Genomic DNA, 24,518 nt, shown 5'->3' with positions numbered 1-24,518 from the left:
TTAAGTTGCTGTTGGTGTGCTTGGCTGCTGAAGTCTGCTTTTTGTCAGACATCTAAATTGTTATTGATATCTTGGGTGTTGGCTGCCTGCTAATATCTGCTTTTGTGGTGCTTTAATCTTTCTATGTGCTGTTTTTCCATTACCATTTACCGCATACCAATTGTAGATTAATTTCTTGTTGTGACTGAGCTTATTTTTCTTTTGGCATTGTGTGCATTATGAGGCCTACAAGTCATTGATTTACATGAGGGTGTAATATGAATCATCATGTCTGAGTATGATGACTGTAACAAGCTATATTGGTTGTGCAGTAGCTTGTTGTTATTGTTGTGGGCTGTTGTATGTTGGCTTTAATGATGTAAACATGACTGTTTTCTTGCATGCTGCCCATTCATACCATTATTCTCCTACAATATGCACGTTGTGGGAAACTCAACATGTCTTAACATCAGTGTTTCCTCTATGTTGATTTAGTAGTGGCGGCCCCCCATGGCAAAATTTCTGCCGCCACGGTATCAGAAATAGGGCAGACGCATATGTAGTCACGGTTGCCTTTTAAATTATCCTGCCCCTGTTGGCTGCCGCTCACATTGCAATTTAACAACAAGTAGAACTATTCAGAGGTTATTGGGCCCGTCCAGTTTAACTCCACATACTGTTGTGTTGATGGAGTTTATTGTCAAAACGTTCGCTTTCTTCCGAGTCGGGTTGTTGTTCGGACAGACCTGCCCCCACTGCTAAAAAGAAAAATCCTGCCCCCCCAGCAAACTCATGGGTCAGACCCATCTGGTGGCGAAGGAGGGCCGAGACTAAGAGCTACATGAAAAAATATGCACCAAACAAGCCACTTTGAAATGTTTTTATGAATACAAAAGTTGGGTGTCATTCCCCCTCTCTCTCCCCTTTCATGTCTTCAGCTGTCCTATAAAAATAAAGGCCTAAAATGCCCCAAAAAAGTTATCTTAAAAAAAAAATATTGCTGAGATGCCAGGGGATGATTGCTTCACTGCTGATTCTTCTATTATGTTTATGTATGTTGGATTTGCTTAGTCGCTGCTAGCTAATTTATGCTTTTATGCGTTTGTTGTTAATTGTAGTAATAATAATTGGAAAATGTATTTCACTTGAGACTATTTTTCTTTTGGTTGATTGTCTTGTGCGCTACGGTGTCGTATCGGTTTTTGTAGCAGAGTGATGCTGTTATCGGTCTGTTCCGTTTGTTTGCTTAATGTTTGTGTCCTTAATAATCTTGGTATGCTGCCGGTGCTTCCGGCGGTTTCATTGCTGTCTCACAGATCTGCTTGTGGTTGATGTTTTGGCATTTATCGGCTGATAACTTGTGTGCATTTCTTTGTTATTAATTGTACTTTCTTGTGGTGGCTGTGCTCATTTTTGCTTGGATTGTTGCACGTGCAGTGTGATGTGTTTTTAATGTTGATTTACATCGTGCAAGTGGCGTAAACTTATGTTTGCGTGTTACAAATGTTTGTCTGAATTGTTTTGCTGCAGGTGGTTGCCTTTGCTTTAAAGGCGGTTGTTGGATCTTTGCAGACTCTTGTTTTAATCACTTAATGGCTGCTACTGCTGCTGTTGTTCGTTATGCATTTCGCAAGCTCCACCCCAGCATCCACCTGTGGGCTCTGAACCTTTTTTTTGGGGGGGGGGGGAAGAATATAATCATAATATTTGATTTTGATTTATTGGGATCTCCATTAGCTGGGGCCATAGCCACAGCTATTCTTCCTGGAGTCCACCGAAAACTTGTGCAGCTATACATTGCCGTGCATCATTACGTTAAAAACAACCACCAAAAAAAACAACATTCGATACATCACTGGCAGAAAAACAACCAAAATGATAACAAGACATAACAACATTCAACACAGGACAACACAGGACCCAGTTTAAATTATTCACAGAATGTAGAGATGAGATTATGACATTGGTCACTGATAATATGACCAAGCAAATGCACACATAAAACCCTCAATGATACTAACAGCATTCATTGAGTATTAGCCAATACAATACTGCTCAGCTAGGAGATGTTCTTTAAGTAATACTTTGAATTGAGATTTTCTATTTTCTTGAATGATTAATCATGGCTCTATATACTACGATGTTTTTCCCTTTGTTTGCTCTTACCTTAGGTAATGTGAAGCTGCCCTCCGTAGCACGCCTAGTGCTATAGTCATGTTTTTCAGAACTAAGACCAAGATGCTGATACAACGCCCTCGGCTGTTTAGTCACTAAAATATTTCTAGTAAAGTCGAGCAATGAGACAGTTAATCTATTTCTTACACTTACCCAGGATAGGCAGCCGTGCATATGCATCGACGCTTGATCTGAATGGGCACCTTAGTAAACAGCGTGCAGCCTTGTTCTGAGTAATTTGCAATTTCTTTATAATTGATATGGCAGCACCTGGCCAAACCCCCGAACCGTAGTCCAAATGGGATAGGACAATCGTTTTAATAACGTTTCCCATAACATTTTTATGGAGAAAATTTCTCCTTATAACTGAGAGACCTCTACCCATTTTTTTCACCACCCCATCAATATGTTGAGACCAGGATCATTTACTATCCACTGTGCAAAGCTTGGTATATCCTTGTGTAGTAGCCAATGTCCCCTTCTTTTCATATGATAAATCTGTTCCATGCAGGGTTTAACCTGGCTCAGAATGGGCTTTTGGGGGGGGGGGGTGACGGCAATTGGCATGAGCACTGCACGTACAGTAATGGCAATGAGTCTGTTACCTTATTTGACAGAAATCTATACATTTTCCTCTTATTTCTGACAATTTGAAAAACAAAACCGTATATTATGCTTGAGTAAATGAAACCTCAATAAATAAAAATGGTTAATAAAAATAATATTAATATTTAAATTAATCACCAGGAGAGTCCAGTACAGCCTGACTCTGGAGATAAAACTGGGATTAGCTCTCATATTCAAGTTTATGTTCTGCTTGTTGTGGTAAATTGCTCTTAAACAGATGTAGAGAGGATTTGAATTGCCATTTTTATTCTCAATTCTTATCATTTTGGTGCTGGTGATTTTCCTTTGGGGCTGGCTAAAACCTCTTTGGGGGTGCGCCAAAAAATCCTTTATGCAGGAAAAACCCTGTCCATGTGACTTGACTTAAATCAACTTATGGAAGTGATGACAAAATTGTATGATTGTTAGTCGAGTAACAATTTCTTTAGTGGAGGAAGGGAACATTTCCTTTTTTATTTTTTTATTTTATTTTATTTTTGTCCAGAAAACTGACCCACAGCAACACCCTTACCAACCCTAAACAAGGTGAATATCTTTTAAAACATAGCTTTGCCATTTACCATTTTGCCACACACGTACTGCAATATCTGCTTTAGCGTTGGCCTTCAAAAAAAGCTGACGCTCAGACCCTTGAATCTTGACTTAAGTTAAATCTAATGCACAAACATGACAAATGGGGGGATACAAGTATGTTTGAGACTCTCATCTATTATTGAAGAGGCTACTAGATCCAGATCACATCAGGCCTGGGACAGTAGATAGTGTTTCATGGTGGCTTTGTCTTTAAATATTCTCCTAGATTGAAAGCTTCAAAGTAAACTTCAATTACTGCCGTGATTAGATCTGGCCTGCTCCATTAGAGGACATTCTAGCTCGGGGGGGGAACAGACAGACAGAGCGAGCAGGGTGAGGACTCTCAGACCCCCAGCCAAGGAATTACTAACTATTGATCTTGCTGCCACAAGCCATCTGACAATGACATTATAGTTGTGTAGCTTCAGAAGGAGCAGTACAGTTCAGCACAGGGACTGATGTAGTCCCTGTAAAGTACTTAGACATGGGGATGAAATCCTATTTCATTTGGGATGAGATAGAGAGCAAACGGTCTCTGCTGGCTGTGGGTTAAAGTTCCAATTTGATTCAGTTTTTTTTCTTATCATTTTGTGTTGAAACACACTGTGGCTCGCTGTAAGAAGTAGTTTTCAATGTTTCTTGACAATGTGGACTTCCCCGTCGCTAAAGAAAGATTGTGTCGATGCGTTTCTTGCTCGACAAGTCCTAGACGGATGGTTTGCAGCTTATCATAAAACACATTTTCATTCGACCAGTTCCCATGGCTGGAGCTAACCAGCTGTAATAAAGGTGTGTATGTTCATTCTAGGGATGAAATGATTCCTCGAATAATTCGATTACAAAAAATCCTCCAAGCAAAATTCTTTACCTCGAAGCTTCGTGAAATCAATGTAATTAAGGTTGTACGGCTCACTGTGTTTCCGCACGGAGGATTATTACTAGCGCACAACAGGTTGACGCTTCTGTGGACACAAGACTGACGGCCCAGATTACAAATGAAGGAAGACGAAAATAGCGAGGGTCTGAGAGAAGAGACAGGCGAGAGAAAACGACAAAGTTTGGGATCATTTTAAGCTGCGAACATGCTGCTACATCATCTCTGTAGAAAACATCCAGTCTACTCATCCATTCCACGGAGCGAACCCGACACCAGGTAGCTAACTAACGTCTGCTGCTCTCGTCCACCGCGCTGTTTAACACAACTAGCCTACAGCAGGCTACTCTGCTAATAGCCATGTTTTACCAACAAGCTAAAACGAGAGCTGTCGGTTTGTAGTCCGACTGTTTATTAGTTTGCTACTAATCTTTGGAAACGTAGCTGCTGCCGGAGACAAACCGGCTCCTCCCCCCAGCATGGCCACTTAATATGCACGTGGATGACGTCATCATGCCGGTGATGTCTGCATTCTTTATTCTTTCTCCTCACTCAGTATTAGGCTTCTGAAAATGTGTTCCCCAGAACAGTGTAGTTGAGTAGCCCTGCTGTAAGCTTTGTACCGTCACATTTCCCCTCTGGTTAGTGAACAGCTCTTTTGCATATCCAGTGCAAAGAGCCAGAGGCAAGAAGGGGAAGGGGGTGAAAAATATTAACATTTGGGCCACCAAAAATGTACTTTTTTTTTTTTAGAGGGTCTTTTTTTGGCAATAAAAAATGTTGGTTTTTATAAAAAAGGAAACCGGTTTCCTTTTTTTTTAGTAAACAGCAATAATAAATATTTACTATTGCTGTTTACTAAGTATTTCTTACTATTTCTTATCCGATTACTCGATTAATCGATGGAATAATTGGTAGAATACTCGATTACTAAAACAATCGATAGCTGCAGCCCTAGTTTATTCTTATAATATAATAACTCAAACATTTTGAGAACGTCAAGACCAGCAAGAACATCCCACATTTACACTTCTTTGTCAAGTGTTGTTCATGTGAAAATGTGCTTTTTTCATATATACTGAACCATACAACTACCTCAAATTCACATTTCGTTCTCTGGAGCTTATCAGACTTGCGTTAAATGCTGCAGAAAGGCCTGATGGGACTGCTGTGACATATTTGTGAATGAATAAGTTACTCTTAATTGCCTCTTCAATGCTTGTTCCTGTATATTGGATACATTTGCGACCATACTGGGTGGTACTCTGCTTCCCACCCATGGCATGCTGGGATATGCTCCAGATCAGTGCGTTCCTGAACAGAATATCCGCTTTAGATATTGAATGGAAGGATGAAACGGATAGATCCTGAGTGCAGGAAGCCAGTTGTGACTTCATCAAATCCAGTGATGTGTTGACTGTAGTTTACATAAAAAGGGCTTGAACCAAACCATCAAGAAAATAAATTACCAAAAATGAATAATTGAATCATACGACCGTAAAGTACAATACACGTCACAGGAACAATACCAGAATGGAGTGGCTGGCAAATGCACAGAACCATAACGATACAAAAAAAAGGGAAATCAGACCAAATGCAAATCATAATACAAGTACTGCAATGAAGAAACCAATAACATTCAAAACAAGCATATAAATAATGTTGCACTTTGTGTTAAAATAGTATTTGTTGGTCTCTCAGCATCAGACTTCTTGCAGTGAGGTAGACAAGGCGACTGGTAAGTATTTCATTTTATCATATGAAATCGATGAATATGTCTCAATTTGAAAATCTTTGGATAATGTGCTGTGTGTGTTTACACACCGTTCAAATACACTGGATTGATGATGACATTGACTGCTGTTTTCAGTGGCAATACTGTATCGATACACGCCAACTATCAATCTTTTATTATATGTGTTGGTCTTGGTTTGTCTGCTTGACACTCCCATTTTGCAGCAATACAATCAAAGTGTGATGAACAAACTGCGAAATTGATCTTTTTAGATAAAACAGATGTTGACAAAGATCCCCAAAAGGATTCTTTGTCAACATCTGTTTTATCTAAAAAGATAAACGTATAAGTGGGAAAAATTGCAATATATCGCAGAATATTGCAATATGTTTAAAATCGCAATAATATCATATCGTGATGGTATCGTGACATAGGTATCGTGATGATATCGTATCGTGAGGCCCACCCCTACTGACTGCCCGATGTGTTTGATCCATAATGGTTTTTTTTTTTTTCATAATAGTTTTTAATTTATTTTAATTTAGCATTACCATTTATAGCCTTAAGCTGCGTTACACCGAGAAGCATGCCCCCAGTTAGTAAAAAGTTTAATCTATTACATTAGATTACATTACATAGTGTAAGTAGTGGGGACTATACTGAACTTCTCTACATTATTAGTACTTGATGAATGATGTGATTTGATGACTTTTTTGTGTCTGAATTGTTTTACCTTGTCTGTTTTCTTTAAAAAGAAGTTAGTTCATTCCTTATTATTCAGCTCTTATTTTCTAATGGCAGATAACGATCGGTTCTATATTTACTTGTACATTAGAAGGTTGTCAATACACCAAACCAAACCAAAGGCCCCTTTTTTAAGTTCTGTTGAACCTCTCGTCTTTCAGAAACAGAGTTTGAAACCGGCAGATTGAGTAGAAATGACAGGAAAATGCATGACCTTGATAATGATCCTGATGGTTTTCTCCGTCACAATGCCAATACTGTTAATAATGACAGTAATGATGATGGAGATGATGATGATGATAATGATGGTGCTGGCCCTGTTGATGCGGCTGATGATTGTGGAAATGAGCATGTTGATAAGGCCCGAAACATTTTCTTTGAGCATGCATGGCTCCTGATAACAGTACTGTAAGTCTACACTGATAGTCCCGCTGACCATCTTATCTGCTGCATCTCACCGTCAAGACAGCCACTTCCCTTTCCTCTCTGTTTGCAGGCTCCCGAAAACCATTACAACAACCTGATCAACGCTGTGCACACATCCATAATCATGAAACAAACAGAAGAGGTTAAATTCTAGAAGCATAATGAGGAATGGAGGGTGCACGGTGCAAAAGTGAGAGGTCTTTTGGGGGGGGGAAGTGAAGAAGAACATGGGCACTCAAGTAAGAGAGGGGAAGATGGAGACAGAGAGGGAGAGCGATGGAAAGAAAGCGAGCGAAAAGGCAGGGGGAAGATAGATCGCGGTCCTGAGCGATTGTGACAAGCATAGACCCTATCAGCCGCTGTTTGTTTGCACACTCCCCTCTCTGCATTAAAGGAGCCGTCCAGGCCGCCGGCAGGCCGCGAGCGCTCCATCTCATCACCTGACACGCCAACAGATGTTATGGGCTGATAAGAGCCCCGCGGCCCCCTTCCCTTTGCATCTACGATTACCTCCGCACAAAGGAGAAAGGGGCGGTGGGGGAGGCGAGGTGGAGGAAGGAGGTGCAATGGAGAGAGGGAAGGAGACAGAGGAGGGAGGAGAGGAAATCAAATACTTCATGATGACTTGGTGTAAAAAAAAAAAAAAGTAAAGAAATGGAATTGGTGTGTGTGTGTGGAGGGGATGGGAGATTGAAAAAGGGAATGAGAGAAGGAAAGATGGTGGGGACACACTCATTTGTCCCGTGTGAAGTGGTAAATGGCCTCGCAGTGCTTCCTGGCCCCATGCTGTTTGTCTCTGTCCTAATCGGCTTATTCCATAAGCACTGCTGCACCATCGTCATTAGGCAATGATAATGATATTATTTAACAGGGGATGAGAGAATTAAGGAGGCGCGCTATCTGATGGCTAGTTTTGTTTGCCGCCTCATTTCCTCATCCTCGGAAAATGTAGCGTTTCCCAGTTGATAAGAATTGTTTTTACAATTGTAAGGATGCTTTAATAACAGCCACATCCATTGCCTTTATTGCCTAAAAACCTCATTACTCCAACTTTTATTGTGTATTACATGGCTGGTTTGTTCTCCAAATAACACTAACTAAATTGGGATGTCAAAAAAAGACTGTGGAACATTGTTCTTGTTATGGCAAATGTAACCCAATCACTGCAGTAAATGCATACATATCTCCGTCTCCCTCCCTCCGCTCGCTTCCTCCTGATCACTAATTTATGATATCATTTAACAACGTTTCTATATTTGTTCCGCTAAACACTTTTGCGTGGCATCAAATTACGGCTCACAAAAGATCATAGAAACCCAATATCACGCATCCCATTCTCAGCCAATCTGAATGTGGAGAGATTGTGTTTTCTTTTCTTTCCCACTGCTTGGCTCCAAGTCCAGAGGGGGATAGATGACATTACTAAACACAAATCAGCCAATAGAATAAACAAACTCGGGGGGGCGGGGGGGGGGATAAACAACAATGCAATCTCCATCTATGCGTAAACAATATGCGCCGTGCATGTGTGTGGCTTTTCTTGATGAGATTGAATATGTGTAGATGATAAGCCAACCAAGGTAATCAATGCAGTAATGATGAAGGGGGGGGGGTGAAATGGGGGCAGCAGGTCCTATCGCATGCAGGCATCAATGGAATTTCTAAAGCTGTGTGTGTGTGTGTGTGTCAAAAGCGTGACAAACGCGTCATTCGGTGTGTGAGAGAGATAAGCTCTAAATAATTGCGGTCTGACAGGCCTGAATAATGGTCAAATTAGACAGAAGGTGCACATTATTACGAGCGGCAAACATTCAAGGCTGGTTTGAGATGTAACCGGGCTTGATTAAGGCTCTGATGATGATGGTGATGATGATGGTGTGTTGTTAGACACCCCCCCCCCACCCCACCACACACACACACACACACACACACACACCCCGCCCCAATCCAATCCTATTACTCTCTTCTACTTTTTTTTTTTCCCCCCTCTTTCTTCTTCTTCTCTGCGCATTAGCATTGCGGGCCCGCTCCACTGAGTTACCTGTGGACGACCTCCTGTTGAGCTGCAGCCCACACATGGAGTAAAAGAGGGATGAGCAAAGAGAAAAGAAGACGAGGGGGGTGAACCAGTTACAGCCGTTGATAATCAGTGGATAAAAACAGCGATGCGAGGTCAGGGAGAGGACGGGGAAACAGTTGGGTGAAGCTGGGTTTGTGTGAAAGGAGCGATGGCGGAGAACAGAGAGAGAAGATAGAGGAGTGGCGGCTTTGATGCTGATCAGCTTTAGATTTTTTTGGGTGTTTTGTCTGTGCTGCGGTTATGCCACGCTCTGGTAGTAAGGCCTCTGGAAGCCTTTGCTTGGTTGGTGCTTACCTGAGGCCCAACCAAAACAAGGAGCCTGTATCCATTGTACGGATCAGAGCAGCGGTACAGCATGACCTAATGGCAGAAAGAGGGGCTGAAAAATGACAGAATCAAGCATGTAGTGGAGAAAAACACACCTGAAATCAATTTCTCCACCTGACATAAATGTTTATGGCATAATTCAGCATATACCAGACAAAATTCCATCAAACTAAAAATAACATGTTCCTTCTTCAACTATATGTCACTTAATTTACTGCTGTTAGCGTTTGAATAGAGGCTAGTCTCCTTTGACATGAATTATAAATGACGACAAATGTTAAGTAGAGGATATATGATCTACAGAAACACACAAGCATGTGATGCAGCAGCATGTCATCTCACTGGTTAGTGGTTAGTCCTCACAGCAAGAAGTTTCTGGAATCCTTCAAAGTTTCTCCACGGTTTAAAAAAAAACAAAACACATGGACTTGGGGCGCCTGGTTAGATTACCTGGTTGAGCGTGCGCCCCCATGTATAGAGGCTCAGTCCTTCCTTCCAGTCCAACCTGCGGCCCCTTGCTGCATGTCGTCACCCCCCTCGCTCCCACTTTCCACATGACACATGCCTTTGGTGTGGGAGACCTGGGTTCGATTGCCACTGCGATACATCAACCAATGTGTCCCTGAGCAAGACACTTATCCCCTAGTTGCTCCAGAGGCGTGTGACCTCTGATATATATAGCAATTGTAAGTCGCTTTGGATAAAAGCATCAGCTAAATGACAAGTAATGTGTGTGATCTGGTGGTGCAGTAATGTACCATTGACCAGAGTCAACAAATGCAGCTTAAAAGTCAAGACACTTTAAGGACATTATTAACTTGTGAATTATGAACCTAAAGTTCAGGACTAAGTATAACATGGAGATAATTTCAAGGACTCTTACACCAAAAATATCCTGAAAAATGGCGTCCTTTCTTTAGACAAAATGTACGCTCACTATTTAGCAAGACAAACTAAATAGCTTAACTGTCACTTTTTGCAGGTGGAGTTTCCAAACAGGGAAGTTGAATTGGGGGCATGTTAGTGAGTTTAGATGGGACAGTAGGCCTATTCTCTGACTTTTTTTTTTTTTTTCTCAGCGAGATTTTGCATACTGGATCATTTCCGTTTTGGAGCAGAACTCTCCAAATCTATTTCAACCCTCCCCCCCAATCTGATATCACAAGGAGTGATCAGATCCAGATCACATTCATAATCTCCACGCCTGATCACTGCCCAAGCAGACGGGTTATCTGGGAGTGTTGGTGATTTTGGGAGATTAGTGTTTTTAAATGCTTATCCGTGTAGTCCTCCCCCCCCCCCCTCGAGGTAGCCTCTCTCCAGAGCCTCCGTTGAATCGCGGCGTCGAATCGGAGACCCAGACACACACAGATCCAACATGTTGGCTTTTGGGGGGTAGAAGGGAGATGATGGAGGAGGGGGATGGCTGGAGTGGATCATGTACATAATCACTAGTTTATCACCAGAGCATCTTGCCAAATCACTACAGCACTGCTCTAATCACAATAACCAGAGCAGCTGCTGCTTTCCTCATATGTGTGCATCTTAAACCTATATGGGGTCAACTTAGGACTACATTTTTTTTCTTTTCTTCAGAACTGATAACAACAGCCTTTGTTATCAGTTATCAAGATATCTTTGGATAAAATCATAAATAAATCTTTTTGTGCACACATTAAAAAGCTTTGAATTTGACCATGTTTAAAGAAGTACTCGTACACTTTCTGTGCTTTTCTACAGGGAGTTAGAGGAGAAGATGAAGTTCATTCAGAGATCGCTACATGAGGTTGGGGGAACTGCTAGCTTAGCTCTATTATAGGTGCTTTCTAGCAACTCCAGATCCGTCTTATTCATACACTTATTCTATCTTGTTTAACAAGCAGCTCCAGTAGCTCCAGAATTGGATCATTTAACTGACCAACAACAGTGACATTACTGTTATTATATGATCGATACAAAGTGAACACATCGATACATATCGTCATCTTTGACATGCGCCTTTACTTTAAAATTCCCACTTTGTATTTGTTCTTTTTTATTAAAAAGAGTAGTTTGTTTTTTAATGAAATGTCTGGAAGAGCTTAGTAATGACATTCTTCAAATCATATTTTAGTTGGTTTTTTTGTATATATATATATATATATATATATATATATATATATATATATATATATAAAAATGTAACTGTTAAATAGGCTTATGGTACTGCATTGTATTGGTCGCAGGCTATTGAATCGAATCAAGATCGTATCGTGGCAGACTTTCATATATCGGTAAATATTGTATCGTTGTCCCAAGAATCAATATAATATCATATCATGATGAATGTTTGATTTACACCCCTAGCCAGAAGTAGGGTATGTCGTGATCCGAGTGTGTGTTTCTGTGTTTAGTGATCAGGATGCGATCAAATCCTCCATACACAAAAAGCTCCCTGCTATGTATCTGCTGTCCTCATCTACCTTGGCCTGGTAGGAGATGTTCTAGTGCCAGTAGGACAGAGGGGAAACTCCAAACACTGAATAAGCCTTATCTGCTCCCAGTGCTCGGCTGAGATTAGGAGGGGGGGTGAAGGAAGCCAGCGGAAAGAAAAAGAGAAGCAAGGGAGCCAATGGAAAGGAAAGGAAGCGGTTAGGAGAAGAGGGAAAGCCAGTGGAAAGGAAAGCAAAGGAAAGGAAGCCAGCAAAAAGAAAGAGGTAGGCAGGAAGGAAAGGAATAAAGTTAGAGGAAAGGAAGCCACTGGAAAAGAAACCAGGGGCAAGGAGGCCAACGGAAAGGACAGTAGCTCAGTGGAAAGGACAAGAAAGAGAAGGAAAGGGAATCCAGTGAAAAGGAGATGAGAAAGGAGGAGATATGAGGGACGTTTTACAGGAGGTAAAAGGAAAAGTAAGGATACAAGGGGAGAAATGAGAAGAGTGTTAGACGATTGGTGTGCCGGCTTTTTCAACCATTTCCAAGCTACCCACTTAAGAGCGACAGAGTCAACCCAGCCTCCTCTTGGAAATGAGTGTCTATCTTTGGAGAGAAGCGCTTGTTTTTGATTCCATTACCCAGGCGAGGTGTGGGGTGAGAGGGTGGCAAATGGGGGAATTTGGGAGTGCTTGGCGAGCGGGCGCATGAGGAGAAAAGCCAGTTTGGGAAGCAGCGGTGGAACCACAATCTCTGGAGTCCATTCTGTCCCTGCCGCCCTGTGATCCCCACAGCAATTAAAGGCAAGGAGAGCGAGGCCACAGGGAAGTCCAACAAATCACGCCCACGAGGAGATGCACTCGGGCTTACTAACAAATGTATTACATTCTGTGTACATGGAAAGGTACCGAGGAAAAGACAGCGAGGGTGTATAAAGTGAGATTGACTTACAGAATCCCTGTAACAGTGGATCAGAAGGGATTCAGAGGGTTCACAGTAACATGAAGAAGCGTTTGATTTCACTTTTATTACCCTACTTGAGAACTTTTTTACTCTGAGTTTCCCTCTTCTCACCGGTTTCCTTTCAGTATAGACTGTTAGCATTATAACACAAGAAATCTGGATTTCCTTTGACTCCATTTCTGAGTTTTATAAATGCAACTTAAATATTTAAAATGGGATGTGTTTTACACTGAAACATGAACATGAAATATCTAATATCATGTTGCGACATCATCACAATATATCGTAGAGACGGCATGTCGCTTAAAGCGTAACTGTCGCCAAAATGCAACCTAGGGTCTTTTTGTGAATGTACCCGAGTCAAACTTTCGTTTAAAAGCATATGTAGGACGGAATCGCCACTTTTAAGATTTACCGTATTTTTGTTTTTCGTTCAAATGGCCTTTTGAATGGGAGTGCTAGGGGCACTTTTATGCTTGCCTCAAAATAGCTATTTCTAAAACACATTGAAGGCTCGACACAACATGAAACTTAGCTCGAAGTATCACCAGGGTCTCTACACCTTAACTACACCGGTGCACAAGGGATATACTAAGTCTGTGGCTCCTTGTTTTGATATCGACTCGTTTTGACTGCCGAGGTGGTAGCAGCCAGAACCAAGAGCTACGGTGAGTTGTTCAAAACCTTTCTTTTTAGTAAACTCTGGGTACACAAACAATGTTCTCAATGCTGGAGTTCATGTGTAGAGCCCCTGGTGATACTTCGAGCAAAGTTTCATGTTGTGTCGAGCCTTCTTAGTGTTTTAGAAATAGCTATTTTGAGGCTAGCATAAAAGTGCCCCTCACCGCATTAAAAGAAAAACAAAAATACGGTAAATCTTAAAAGTGACGCTTCCGTCCTAAATATGCTTTTAAACGAAAGTTTGACTCGGGTACATTCACAAAAAGACCCTAGGTTGCATTTTGGCGAGAGTTACGCTTTAAAGGGGCAAGCTTTTACTCATAAAAGTCTATTTACTTATTGTAAGGAGCACTGTTACCATGAAAACTACAATGGCACTAGAACGTCCGCCAAGGCCAATGGTGCATTCATGTGCTCTTCAGGTAGTCCCGTTTCCCAAGTTGGGAAGCCGTTCTTCCGGTTTGTTCATGAGCTTTAAGTCGTAATGTGAAAACAACATGGATACTACAAAGAAGATGTATTTTATTTCTCAGAGCATTTAAACAACACATTGATTTCCAGTATTTGTGTGACAACGATAGAGCAAAAATAAATGGATCAGGGGAGCTATGAAATATGATCAAGATCCAATTTTGCCAATTATACCAACACTACATAAATGCTGTTGATGTCATCAGGGTTATATTGGTTTGGGCATGGAGAGTACACCTTTTGTGAAGAAAAGCCTGTGTTACAAACTGATGATGCTGATCTTGAGAGACAGTGAGGATCCAACAGGCGATGCTATGGGTTGCATCATGGGAAGTGTTGTTGCTGCAGGGTAGGATATGACAAGAAGTTGCAGTTACAGTAAATTGAAAAAATAAAAACACATGTATTAAATGGCGCAGAATGTGGCTAGGCTATGTTGTCTTTAATAGTAATGCTGTGATGCTGTATGAAGAGGAATCCGCTGACACTGATCTCGATTATGAAAAGGTTTATTACAATCAAAGATTCAGCATCAATTTTACAAATCGTCAGATACTACAGCTACGAATACTTTATCTTAGAACTCTAACTTACAAATTGACGTGTATGATAAAAGAATCTTTCAAGGGAGGACATTGCTGATGACATACTTATCGTTTGGCATTCTCACGCTGTATCCATGTACACCTCTGCAGACACACTGGGGTATTTGGGTACAAATCTTCAAATCTGGTTCTGCATCTTCGTGAAAACAGTCACGTTCATATCTCCTGAGAAAACAACTGAAGCAAAACAAATACACAGAAGTCAACTTTGAGAAAAGATCACAGGAGAGTATATCGGTATTTCACAAAGAAATTCACCCACTGAATTCTCACTTTGTCACAGGCCAACTAACACAATTACATCATTACCATAATACATTTGTATTTTTTTTTTTTTGTCATTTCCCCTGTTGCATGGAACTCATAGAAGTTGTAATATTTTTTTGATCTCTGCTGTGTTTTCTTACTCCTACACTGTCCAAAAAGGACAAAAATAACACCCTCATGTGACCAATCGCCGAGAACGATAGTGAGATTGTCTCCATCCTTCATCGTGGGATGATCCTAAATCCACATCACATCTCTCCTCACACCCCCACTTTTCACTTTTAAGTTGAACATCACCACTCATTTTTTTGCCCGAGCTTTAAAGCCGTGCCAGTGACCACCCACTCCAACTCTGATCCCCTCTTCTTCCCCTCTCCTCCAATGTCCATCAGTCATTGTTCCCATCCTCCTCCTCTCCTCTCTTTCCTCTCCTCTCCTCACCCACCCAAACCCCTCGGCTTTGATCTTGATTTCTTACCAGGAAATATCTACCAAGGGGCCGTCCAGCTACAATAACATTCAATAAAAGAACACAAGGGTGGCCAAGACCGGACCACTGATAGCGCCACGATTTATGGGCCCCGCTCGCTTGTTTGCTACAACACCCAGGCACTCGCACACACGCGTATGTTTATACAATACCAAGCACATTGCTTTGTTTCAAGCATGCTACGTATATTTGTATTATGAGTATATTATATATTATATGTTATGAATATGAGTATCTTCTATTGTCCCTCTCTTGATTTTATTGCAATCAGCACAGTACTTGAGGCCTAATAAACATCTGATCTGCTCCTGGCCTTGTCAGTTTACCATTTTCGATTTTTAAGCTCTTTTTTTGTTAGAGTTTCTTTGTTTTTTTTTTAATTCTTTCAAACAAAAAATGAGTGCATGAAATGTAACGTTTTGTTTTTTAATAGCACTCCACCTATTGCACCAGCCCTTAGGTCATCCTTTTCCTCTTCTCTTGCAGTGAAAACACATTTTTGGCCTTTTTTTAGTTCCTCAACGCTGAATACAAAATGACCTCCCGTGATAATACTTAATACACCTTACAGAGGCGTGATATGGTCATTACTTTGTCAAATTGTCAAAAATGACAGTGTGCATCCAAATGTTCTATCTTTGCAGGAAAATGTCACATCTAATCTGCTCTCCCTTGACAAAATTATACAGTGGCAATCGGCAACTGCAGTCGAACATTCCTCTTTGCGTTTAAGGCAGAGAAACTTTACGTCTGACATCTTGATGGGCTTTGTTCCTTGATGCTGTAAAAATAAAAGCACTTGCTTTTGGCCAAAGCAAATGACATCAAATCAAACACAGGCTAGGCTGTAGTTGTTGTTGTTGACAACACTTTTCTCAATCCCCTTTGTTCCAATGTCCATATCACCCGCCCACCGCACACTGACGCCTGTCCAAACAGGACTGCAAATGGCTGCCGTCCCGCACTCTTTAACATAGTGTGGGACCGTGCACTGCTCCCCTCTGCTCTGGAAATCCACTGTGACCAACTCTGTCCGAGCGGACAAGAAAAAACGCCGTCCCCTTATGCCTCCACCCCGAGGGCTGGAACGGAGTGTGACGCTGCTACCCACAAACCATGGGGGGAGCTGAGCGCCGCTGTCACAGGACGCACCTCTGGGATTCGTTCCCTGTCCCGCCGCGGTTATCTGCTCAGGGCCAGGGAGCGGGGACAAGCGTGGGACTAAGGGGTTGGACTGGGGCAGCACCGATCCGTTTGAGGACGGTGAGGGATCATCATTGTCTCCCGTTTCACTCTGTCACTTACTATTACCAAACCGCTGGCTGACGTCCTGTATATTTCTGTGTGCGATTCCACAAAAACAGTACGGGATGTGTGGTCTTGGCATCGAACTAGTAAACGCGCACTTTACAAGTGAGCACACACCCGCTCTTTCTCACAAACGCACACTCTCGATACACAGACACAGTGCCACCACTACAGGCGCTTCTCAGCAAACCTACACATTGGATTGTGAGTGGTACAGCTCTTCCTAGCAGACAGTGTGTGGGAGGGACAGAGCCACAGGCGCTAAGTGTCTCTATAGCCCATGTGAAATCACATGTAGGCTGCGATGAGCCTCCAACCATACCAGGCACAATCACATGGAGAAACAGAGGGAGAGGGAGCTTTAGAAGACCACCAAGGATAGCAGCATGGCACAGGATGCTTTGGCTGTCTTCGTGTTAAGGCCTTTTTCTTCACTGTTCCAAAGTATTCACCACTTAAAACAGATTAAGAGCTTGGGGAATAAACAGGCCTGATGCTACAAAGTGGGGAAATACAGGAAGAGCGTTTCGGGAATTAGAGAGCAGGACGAAAGGGAATGAAGCCTTTCAGCAGATAACGCCTCGAGAAGCGATCAGGATTGTTCCAATATTAAGGCGCTTGTGATGAAACAGATGAATGGATGAACAAAAGGAGGTAGAATAAAGACTTATGGATTGCATAATGGGCAAGCAGCTACTTTTTGTAGTGTTGAGATCTTCAAAAGCTCAGTTTTGGACTCGGATGAATGGATACGATTGTTAGATGGCGTCCACTGTAGTTCTTGTTTTGGTTGTTGTACAGTAGCATCTGCTAACTGTATATGTGAACTGAAAACCTTGATCCAAAGTAAGCCCTCAGGGGACACGGTCAGCCTGTTTCTGTTCACTTTGGCTGGTTCTGGAGATGGAGGAGGTGGATGGTCTGAGTGTCTTGTCCCCATCCTCTTCCTCCACATTTTCCTATCCAGTGTTGTGTGTGTTGGGACCGAGTGCTCCGAGTGGGAGAAATGCATCAGATTAGACTCCTTTGCATCTAATTAGCTGATAAGCGCTGTAATGGTTTGCCATTTTTGGCCTGTTATTAGTCCGGATATAAGCCGGTCAGCGATGTCCACTTGTGATATAATGTCCATTTTCTTCATCGGGACACGGCAGATCACATTATGGTACTTACACCATGGCCACTTACCACATCAACATAGAGTAGCTGTATTTAAAGCAATAAGATTATTCATCAAGTTTATTTATTGTACTCATCGTTGGGTTAGTTTCCACATCGCATGAAGGCACAACCCAATATTTCTTGTACACCAACCCAGAACGATGTTTAAACTGTTGACTGGAACTACATGTGGTGCGACCTGTTACACACTAGCAATATGGGGGGGAAATGTTTTTGGTTTGCAGGACACTAACGGTTCCATGTTATTTTCTGCAATGACAATGCAAGGTGACTTGGAGCACTTCCAAGGTTTGCATGGGCATGAAGGTCTACCAGATAAAGCGGCAGTGCAGAAGGTGAGCAACCGACGTTTACATGCACATAATATTCCGGTTTTTGCCCTTATTCCGAAAAAGACGATATTGCGACTAAGCTGTTTAAATGGCTAATGAAAATGAATACTCCACTAATATTCCCGTTTACATGTAGCCGTGCAAAATACGATTTTTTTCAAAGTTTCCCAGCGGCGGCGGACTTGTTGGACTGTGCGAACACAGCCTCCCTTTTTCATTCCTTCAAGCAGCTTCTTGAAAAGGTCGGCGTAGTGATGTGTGCGCATATCAAAAAACCTGCTGATATCCAAGTCTTTGATAGTGTTTAAAAGTTGCTGTGTTTCTCCTTCTTATCGGGTCTCCAGTCTTGCAAACTGTTGGCTGGTTGGTTTGTGTACAGCAACCATAGCAACGCACAGAGCTGACCATAAGCCGTAAACAGGCAAGAGGCCGTAAACTGCGGTAAAAAACCCAGATTGAGACGCATCTTCCCAATGCGCTGTATACTGTATACAGACTGCCTCTAAAAGCCAAATAATACCGGCATATGCCAGATGTCTTAATCGGAAAATGCTAATATCAGAAAAAGGCCTTATTCGGAATATCCAACCGGAATATGCTGTTTACATGACCTGTATCAAATTTGTTATATTGTGATATTCTGAATAATAGTGAAATATTGGTGTGAATGTAAACGTACTCACTGTCGTTGGAAGATCTCTGGTTCTTTGACAAAAAGTCCAAAGGACATGCCATGTACATAAAAAAATGTGCCGTTAGATTGCTGCTAGACTGCCTTGCTAATACAGCTGCGTGCCTCCCTTTGTGTGCAGCAGCGGGAGAACAAACTGTTTAACTGCAGTGAAAATGTTTTTATAAGGCTAAAGGCCTACAAATATAGATTGAAGCAGAATATTTTGTTAGATAAAAACATGAGTGAAAAACGTGAGTTTTGGAAATGATTCTAAAATTGATATTAGTGTAGCCTAATTTTTTTTCTGCAACTGTGCAGAAATACCGGCATTAAACCGAATGAATAGAAGAAAATAAGGCTATGCAGCATTCAAATGTTGATTTTGAATTGGAATGTCAATGTATGAATTAAGCTTTGAACTATTCAGTGCAGCCATACCATAACATAATATAGTGTATGTTCATATATAAATACATTATCCAGGAGGCTCCAGTGTTTTCACATAGAGGGACATGAAGAATTTACAGTATGAAATACAATAAAAAATCCTGTGCACTTGGCACCGGACAGTTAAGTTGCACCACAAACTTTTGACTCCGGCTGTGAATGCATGTTGTGGTCAGTATGCTCTCAGACAGGCAGACAGCTGCATCATGGGATTTTACAGAAACGGTCAAAACCGAGTCGGATCAAAGCGCCGCCAAGAACCTCTTGATGAAGCTGGGAGTTCTGAATCAGCCGTGCACTCTGATCAACAAAAGAGAATAGACAGTTGAGAGTGAGGGGGAGGCTGAGTTAGCGAGTCAACAAAGTGAATGCTGCTGTTAATCCCTCATCGATTCAGTCATGCTTTAAAAAAACAATCTGTGGGCATTGGGGACCTGCAGAAAACACTTCCATCTTTTAAAAAAAATAACATGTAACTAAGTTGCCATAATGATGGTGATGATAATGGCGAATGTCACCAGCGAGCACGGTGGGCGTTATAGTGCCCCCCTACTGGTTTGATTTGCACAAAAGATGTGAGAGGGAGGAAGATGATTACCATAACAAACGCACACTTGCAGACGCACTCTTCCCCAGGGAAGTGTCAGTCTAAGTGGGAGAGTATGTTGACATTTATAACCATCTGGGGGGGACATGGTCGCTATTTCTCAGCTGTTTAACTTCAATTAGGGAAGGAAGGGTGGAGAAGGAAAGAGCAGCGGGAAGAGGGGGGGGGGAAATAGAGGAATGGGGACGACTTGTTACTGAATGGTTAAGTGGCGGCAGAATAGGCACTAAGGGGGGGGAAACACATTTATGGCTGTCTCCTAAAGAGTTTGCATTGTGCCCCTGCCTTTGTGGCTTCACATTGACAGAGGACTGCTGATAGCTATAGGAGATTATGTATTGACGGAGGATGTTAATGTAGACCTGGACCCGGACCCAATTATTTATTTACTTTCTGCAAAGAGTGATTACACTGGCGCGGCCTCGCACTGCCGGGAAGTTACATCCATTCACCTGAAAGCCAAACAAATATCTCCGAGCTTTCTTCTTTTTTTAAGGTCAGTGTCAGAAAGCGCCGCTCAATACTCTAATATTGAGATGGTAGATCCCAGGGGACTGGACCAAGAATGAAAGATGGACAAAAAGAGAAAGGGGGGGGGGGGGGAGGGCAAAGAAAACCCACCTATAATAAAATGATGAGGAGGGGGAAAAAAAGGTCCTATTGGACAGAAAATAAAGTGTGCTGTCAGTCAGTCGCCGCGGCGCTGCCAGAGCCATGTCTCCCAGGTTATTGCTTATTGTTTACTCCCCTCTGAAAAGGTGAGAGGTCATGGTGACCACATCCATTTCTCTCTCCCCACCCACTCGCCCCATTCTTCTCCAAGCACACGGAGGAACAAAGAGCGGCGGAGAGGGCGGCGGAGGGAGAAGGGGTGGGGTGTTTGGTCGGAGGGCGAGTTGGTGGCGGCAGCAGTAGAGATGGTGGTGGTGGTGTATGAGGGGGAGGGGAATTAGAAAAAAAAAAAATATATATATATAGTAAGGGAGAGCAGTGATCAGACAGCGGTGATAAGGAGAGGAGGCGGGGGCGGGGTGTTGCTGTGAGCTTTTGTGGGGGGGGGCGTGGGAGGATGGAGCGGGGGGAGGTGGGGGGTGATGTGTGTATTCAACTCCGGGCTGACTCCTCTTATGCTAATACAGCCAATTTCCTCTTTTATTTCATTTCTGGAGCCGAAATCTGCGATCTGCGATAAGGTTGCCGTGGCGACCGCCTGTTCCCCGGGCGGATGCGGGCAGCCGTGTGATGGAGATGTGTAAGTCGGCGGGAGCAGCAGGGAATGAATAATTTAAAACTCCACCAAGCTGGAGAGATAAGAGAGAGCAGGGCTGAGGCCTCTCTCTCTCTCTCTCTCTCTCTCTCTCTCTCTCTCTCTCTCACTCTCACTCACTCACTTACACATCTCTCTCCTTCCCCACAATCCATCTCTTCACCTCACCCCTTCTTACTCTCAATCCCTTCTTCCCTGTGCTCTTTTTTTCCCTACCCTCTCTTACACTTCATTTCTCTCTCCGGACATCTAAGGCTTCATCCCCCCTCCCCCCACAAAGCCAGCTGACCTCCAAGGTCAAGGGCATGATGGGTAATTGAACCGGCGGTTTGGGGCCGGCTGGGATCGGGCCTACAGCTGATGCAGCAGAGACAAGAGTGGGTGATGATGGTGGTGAAGGAAGGCCTGTGTTCTCGCGCTCCTTTTCAATCTGCCGTTTTCTCCTCCTGCTCGATTTTTAAACGTGATGAATTCCGCGCTCCGGCTGCCAAGTGTGCGAGCATTCAACGAACTTCGTATACTTCAAGTTAAGCCCACTTGGCTTGTGTCATTCTTGCATTAGTCACTTGAACAACAGCCGCTCTCCAGCACACAATGGCCCAACACTTGAATGTAACACATGCTTGGAATAGTTGAGTGTTCCAGCTCAATGGTGCTCCTGTGTAAACACACTGAGGCTTCACGGTGACTCGATGTCCTGAGGTGTTTGTGTGTGTTTGTGTGTTTGTGTGTGTGTGTGTGTGTGTGTGTGTGTGTGTGTGTGTGTCTCTTCAGGGTGTGGTTAGCACAGGTGAGGCAGTTGGTTATTATAAGAAACTATGCAGGATTTAAAACTGTTAAGAAAACCACCTGTTGCTTATTTATTCAGTGTGTTTGAGTCTGTTTTGTTAGTGAGTTTTTATGTACTTGTACTACAAGTATTGCCACCTCTACTCCAGCACATATTGTACTTTCCACTCATATCACACATATCATCTTAGAAAATATGATTCATTGCTATACCTTTAATCACTTGACTGTATATAATTCACCAGTGATACTAATCCAGTAAAATAATATACAAGTAACAAAATTCAACTTGAAATGGGCCATTTTGGGTAATGAGTTCTTTTTTGTACATACTGATAATACCGCTGTCCATTTTGAATGCAAGTTGTCCTTGTATTAGTTTTATATTGTAGTATAGCTACTTTTACGTAAAGGATACAGCTGCCACATTCTATATTTCTCTTTCTTGTTTAAATATAAATATTACAATTTAATAATTACAATATAGTAAATATTATTATGTTGTGTATTATTTGATTTAAAAAAATCACATAAGACGAAAACCAACAATGAATTGAATTGATACTAAAGCATTTAGTCAGTGTATCCACAGCCTGATGTATCTTATTCCTCTGTGCCGTAGAGCTCCATTATTGTCTAAATCACATGACAGAACCCTATTCTTGCACTGCGTGACCTGGTTCTTCATTAGAATAAAATAACACACTGTAGAATATTTGCAATCCCACATATACTGTCCTGCTGGGAAAACTCAATCGAACGCTGAAAATAGTCCACAACAAATGTGCTATTTACTCCCGTTTAAGTAACGTTTGCTAAAAACGACAGTGCCCAGCATAGTGTTGAGAGACTGTCCTTCCACATTGCCATTTTAGTTAGTTTAGTTAACTAGTTGAGGGAAATCCATTATAGAGAGAGGCAGAGACAGAAGAGAAGAGAAGTTGTGTCACCCACAATAGTCACAATACGCCCCAAAAGTAAAAGCTGTTGCTCCTTCAGCGAGTCGTATCTCTTTGTTGTCATTTTGTTTGACTGATCTTAACTCCACTTTTGTTTATTTCAACCAAAGTTGGAGCAAAAACCTTTCCGGCACGTTCCCTGGGGCTTAGTGGAAGATGATTCAGAAAAAGCACAACATCATAAATAATGCAACTTAAAGGCAACTGGGGTCATCAAAAAGTGAAAAACTAACTCCCATGTGAGTGATAAGCAACAGTGTGAGAGGATCCTAGAGGGGGTTTTTCTTTTTTTAATTCAGAGTTTCTGGAGGCGATCATGCAGGTCACTGGCCCCCACCACTCATCTGGTCGCTGGCGGTGTGTGTTACGTTACGTCCTCGACTCCTGTCTGTCTGGCCCGCCAACCTGTTTTCATTCCACAGCCGTAGCACGAGGCTTTATCGTCATGGAGATAAGCCAGGGTTCTAAACACCCCCGTGGGTCACGTCCAGGTGAGGGGTTCATGGCGAGGTGTGGCTGGCTGACGCCCACCCGCCCACCCTGACTCACTCTCCTTCCTTCCCCTTCCTTCCCTCCCTCCCCGGGTGTAGGGACCTGTCCTTTAAAAAAGACACAAGTAGTGTGGGAGGGAAATCAGAACAAAAAAGCTGATTCATCAACAAGCCACACAGGGCGCCCGCACAGGTAATCTCAGCCCAAGCGTGAAGCCTTCATCCCCATGGCGCCAGGAGGCAGCTCACCCTGCCAGGACACACACACACACACGCACACGCACACACACACACACACACACACACACGCACACACACTTGAGAGACAAGCCTTTAAGATGATGTAGGTTTCGTTGATGAACCTTGATATTTCCACAACTAAGCATTAAACTTTGAACATTGCGTAATAATGTGTTAACCTATATATTTGAGCAAGCGTTTCCAAAAAAAACAACCATTTAGTTGCACATAGTCCGTCTGAGCACCATCTTTCATCGAAGCAGAAGATCTAAGCCCCCATCCTCCAAAGTCTTCTTCACAATAAAGGGATGAGAAACTTGTTTTGTCTGCCGAGTGCAACATCTCACATTCCTTCCTCTGACCCGTCCTGCTCACGAGGAAACGCACAGGACGACACGTACAGCTCAGCAACAAACATGCAAACAAACGAGATCTGCAGAGATCCAAACATGCAGGTTCTTCCTTATTCTGCGCAAAACACCTGCAGCTCCTCCACTGGACACATGGTGGCACTACGTACTTATTGGAGGACCTGCACCTTGAACATGGAGTCCCACCAAGCAGAACAGGGGACACACACACACACACACACACACACACACACACACACACACACACACACACACACACACACACATATATATACACACACACACCTAGCAGACACTCCAGATTACATTGATAATACCAAAAATATTGGCCCATAGAAATAATACAACACAGCGATAACGGAATGCTATCTGGTTTGATCATGATACCACAACTAAACGCAAGCAGAATATCAACTCTCGCAAACA

At 42.6% G+C, this 24,518-nt stretch overlaps 1 long non-coding RNA gene across 1 annotated transcript in view; it reads right to left on the bottom strand.

Moving 5' to 3' along the window:
* Positions 1-14,119: 14,119 nt before the first annotated feature.
* The window catches only part of LOC144512262 (uncharacterized), a 15,154-nt gene continuing 4,755 nt past the window's right edge, over positions 14,120-24,518 (bottom strand). The window contains exons 3-4 of the long non-coding RNA XR_013500980.1: positions 14,715-14,846; positions 14,120-14,406 (exon numbers count right to left, since the gene is read on the bottom strand). This is a non-coding gene — a long non-coding RNA (uncharacterized LOC144512262). The remainder of the gene's footprint in view (positions 14,407-14,714; positions 14,847-24,518) is intronic.

This window comes from Sander vitreus, chromosome 23 (assembly GCF_031162955.1).
Source record: "Sander vitreus isolate 19-12246 chromosome 23, sanVit1, whole genome shotgun sequence".
NCBI lineage: Eukaryota > Metazoa > Chordata > Actinopteri > Perciformes > Percidae > Sander > Sander vitreus.
Note: the sequence above shows the minus strand (reverse complement) of the source record. Positions and strands in the feature narration are given on the sequence as shown.